This window comes from Rattus norvegicus, chromosome 4 (assembly GCF_036323735.1).
Source record: "Rattus norvegicus strain BN/NHsdMcwi chromosome 4, GRCr8, whole genome shotgun sequence".
In the NCBI taxonomy this organism is placed as follows: domain Eukaryota; kingdom Metazoa; phylum Chordata; class Mammalia; order Rodentia; family Muridae; genus Rattus; species Rattus norvegicus.
In genome coordinates, this window is record NC_086022.1 from 151,724,368 (window position 1) to 151,729,007 (window position 4,640).

The following is a 4,640-nucleotide window of genomic DNA, read 5'->3' on the forward strand; positions in this document are numbered from 1 at the left end:
TAGAGAACCCCAGAAATGACTGTTAAGGGTTAACCTTCACAGCGTCCCCTGAGACTCTTCATCACTCCATGTGGATTGTGCATCCACCTTTTATGTAGCATATCCACATGTATGTTCTTTCTACCATATATATAACATATACATACATACACACACATACACATATAGTTATGCTGGTGGCTGAACTGACTTGTGATGTCACAGTGATTGTTTTGGGTGACCCTTATTCCACTGATCACGGTCTCTGGAGGCAAAGTGGTGTTGCTGGCTCTGGAGCATATGCAACAAAAGGCATCTGACAAGGGGACAAGCAAGACGAAACCTGAAGTCGCTAAGACGCAGTGTGCAAACAAATCTGCTTGAGAAATTGGGAAATCAGGGCAAAAGGGGTTTTTGTTAGTGTTGCAATTGTTCCTCAAAATGTCCAAACTACCACCACCTGATACAAGTTTAGGTACACCAGGAAGGGCATTGAGTTACAGAATGCAGTCCCTCCATGGTTTCCTGGCTCCCCTGGGGAGCTTAGCATGAGTGACCGAGGCTACTGTATCTTTAAGGTTTGTGATATGTGGTTTTTGAAGTAGAATTCTAGTCTAAGCCAAAAAAATACAACACAAGAATAATAATGTGAACTCTGAGTACTTTGAGAGTTTAACAATCGCAAGTCATATAAAACATTTCTGAAGAATCTGTTCCAGCAAAATGAAGAACAAATATTGATAATTGAGGGAAACATGCGTAAGAAGCAGCGGTTGGCAAAATAAACAGCTCTTACGCTAAGTAGGTGTTTATTTTTGAGATCAATAAAATGAAAACTCAGATCTGTAAACCTAAAGATGTTAGTATCTCAAACATTGAACATTTGGTTTTAGTTTTTATGTCTAAAAGTGCCTTTTGCTGACACATGCTCCCTTGCTGTCCAGTCTGAGGGATGGGTCAGCTAGGGACCTGAGACACAACAAAGACAGCTTCCCCTGTGGTCAAGTTGCTAACAACAGGATGAATGAGAAAATAAGAAAACCTCTAGAAATTTAAATAGGAATACTGATAAAAAATACATTTACAATTCCACTTTCTAGTTAATGATTCTAAAGAACGATGTGCAGAATGAAGGAGTGCAGTGTGATTAATACAGGATAAGCATACAGAGGCCAAAGGTCACAGAAACACTAACCGCAAAAGCAGACCCAGAAATGGACAGCAAGGAAACAAGGAAATAATCTCAGAACCAATGGGCTTGAGAGTTCAGCTGTCTCTCAAAGAATACAGCACCACGAATGCCAACAAACACAAAAGATTGGATTCTGCGATCAATGATGCCATCACATTTGAGAGAGGATGTGGCTCACACACAGAGGTACTAGAATTGTACCTTGGGTGCAGTAGTGGAAGGCGGCGAGCAATGGAGAACTGCTTTGCAAGGTCGGAAGATAAACATCTTCAGATCAGGGACTCATATTGCAACAGTAGATTTCTATGTAGCAGAGGGAATTCAATTCCATCTTCAGGCCTTTGTTTTGCCTCTGAGAGAGAGGACAATCACATTACCACATGAGCTGGGTGTATCCTGTGCACCAGCACAGAGCACATACCAGTGGGAATCTGAGGACATCATCAAACTCAAACTGTAGATGAGCAGTTAAACTTCCGGGTAGGACAGCAGAGTTCAGTCCTTGCCCTGTGAGTTCTCAGGCCTGCAAGAACTCAGTTTTCTAGGAAAGTAGATTTATGCTTGGAACAGCTCACAGGCCTCTTGGCTTGGTTCCTCTCTTCAGTCAGGGAAAGTGCCCCACGGGAGGAAATTCCAATAGTGAACTTCTCATGTTCCAAAGAAGAATAGGGCTTACTCGATCCAGAGGAGCAGGTGAAGTCCTGAGCTCTGTAGAGTAGAAAATGGAATTCTTCAGCCAGCGAAAGTGCCCCAGCAAGTCATTACAACACAAGAGAAGGGCAGAAATGGAGGATGAAGTCATGAGCCAGACAATTAAGGGGAACCAGGGTATTGAGAGGTGGGGCAGCAAGTGGGGAAGAGGTCACTAGGGCTGCTCAGTGTATGTATCTAGGTCAGAGGCTTCTGCTGGGGACCAGCTCCAGGCAGTGTGGGTTTGTGAGTGAGCTTCCCCAAGGAGATACTGGAGGCTTGACTGGAGTCTGCGTCTCCCAGTGTGGGGAATTGAGGTTGACATAACTTTAAGAGGTGGGTTTTAGTGGACAGTAATCAGGCTATAGAGACCCAGTCTTGAATGGAACTAATGAAGGACACACGCTTTCACTAATTCATCTGAGCACATGTTGCCCTAAGGACACCTGGTACCTTCCCTAAGTGTCCTTTCCATATGTCGATTTTGTATGTGCTTCTATTGTGATGCTGATAGTCACAAAGTTCTCACAAGAGCAGAGCATGTACCAGTGCCACACGTGTGGACCTCCAGAACATTGAAACAAATGTTACCTCTTTGCAAAGTACCAAGCCTTGTGTATTTTGGGGTGGGGAGAAACAAGGGATTAAACTCATTTTTCGTAAGATACTCATTTCTACAAGGTTGGAAAAATCCAGTCACTTTGCTCAATTAAAGAAAAGACAAATCGCTTCTCGGCCTTTTGGCTAAGATCAAGTGTAAAGAAAAGACAAAACATGATTACATTTTTTAAATAAAATACTTCTTAAGATACCAACATTTTTAAAAATTTATTTATTTTATGTATGCGCGTACAGTGTAACTGTCTTCAGACACACCAGAAGAGGGCATCGGATCCCATTACAGATGGTTGGGAGCCACCATGTGGTTGCTGGGAACTGAACTCAGGACCTCTGGAAGAGCAGTCAGCGCTCTAGCCACTGAGCCATCTCCCCAGCCCCCATGATTACATTCCTTATGAACCAAGTGTGAAACGGGCCTGGAGAAACAGAGTGGGCAGACAGTACCAAAGACAGGATCTGGCCAAGTACAGAAGAGTGGGAATGAGGGATAGAGGAGCCGGGACAATGATCTCAGCATGGAGTCTGCTGTGCTTAAGGCAGACCTGACATGGGCCAGCATGTCCTCACAGGAGGGATGCTGTGAAGGAGCCAGACGTGAGCCAGTGTGTCTTCAGAGGAGGGAAGCTATCCAGGGAGCGGAGAGCTACCTTCAGGAATGAAGGGAATGGGTATAGAACAATGCAGAGAAGACGCGGAGACATTTCTGATAACACCAAGACACAGAGTCTCACACTGATGGCACCTCCCATTTCTCAGAAACAGGCTTTTACAGAAACGGGAGGTTAACTGTATATGCTTCTCACTGACGTATATGATATGCATAGAAGAGGAGATTGTAAGTTAATGTCAAGTATATATAGATCTTACAGTAATAAATATAAAATTGCAACCCTTCACTTAACACACTTGAACATGCTTCAGTGGATGACTTTAGGCTTGTGAATAGAGAAGCTATAATATAAAAATTGCCTTTTTAAATGGAAAAATTCAGTGGTACTTAGAACATGCCCAGGATTGTGCAAACATCATTCTATTTCATTCCTAACTTTTTCATCTCTTTACCCATCAAGTGGTCACTCTCACTTCTTCTCTTGCCTTTAACTTGAAGGCTATATCCAATTTTTTTAGTGTATAATTATTAGCATAATATATTCCATATCAGGGCTAATACTTTTACTTCATGAGGCTTACTACAGTGTGTGGTTATGGTTGGCTCTCCATAGCTGCATGCTCTAAATACATGGATCCAACCAGACTCAGATCAAAAAATCTAGGAACATTGTGTTTGTTATTTCTTTCAATGTTTTATTGTCATAACTCTTTAAAAAAGAAGCCTCACTTTGATGGAAAATTATAAAGGGAAAAAAAACAGCTTGCAATTGTACTGATCACATGATGACGTTTCTCTTGTTATTATTCCCTGAGTAATATCCTATAAAACTACACAGTATTACATTGAATGCTATTGTAAGCAATCCAGAGATGACTTAAGACACATGGGCATGCATATAAGTTATATGCAGATACTATCCTGTTGTGGTTGCCCTGGAGTTATCTGTATTTTGATGCTAATTCCATTGCCCCAAGGACTGCTGCCTAGTGATGTACTCAGGACTCAGGTGACTTCACCAGAACCTTCTCCCCATTGAATTTGTAAAATACAGGTGAGGGGCAGGTACAGAATAGAAGGAGTCCTGTCATTGGGTGAGATGGAAGGATGGGCAGGAGAGAAGTTTGAAGGAAAAGGAGGAGACTGGAACAGAAAGGAGGAAGAGACAGGAGAGAGAGAGGGAGAAGCCGTGGCAGAACAATATGGCGGGTGACGTTAAGATTCCGCTCTGTATATTTACAGGTTGTTATTAATGTTCTTAAGGGACGGATGGTACCGGGCTTTGTATGTTTAGGTGGGCAATTGGATCTAAGGTTAGTGTGTTGTGTGTTCTTTCATGTGTAGACGTAAGTGTAATGGAGTGTGGGGCGGCTAGTCTGGGCTGCCACGGAATTGGAATGTGTGCTTCTGGCAAGATATCCAGCAGATATCCTGGGGCACTGCAGTGCTGGATCCTGGGGGATAAAAGACAACCTTACGTTTTTTATTTTTTATATTTTACAACGACACTATCAAACTTTATATATGGGATTTGAGGATTCTCAGATC

The 4,640-nt window shown here is 42.6% G+C and overlaps 1 pseudogene; it reads left to right on the forward strand.

The window, feature by feature from the left end:
• Positions 1-2,585: 2,585 nt before the first annotated feature.
• LOC120102768 (U2 spliceosomal RNA) lies at positions 2,586-2,755 on the forward strand (annotated as a pseudogene).
• The last annotated feature ends 1,885 nt before the right edge of the window (positions 2,756-4,640 follow it).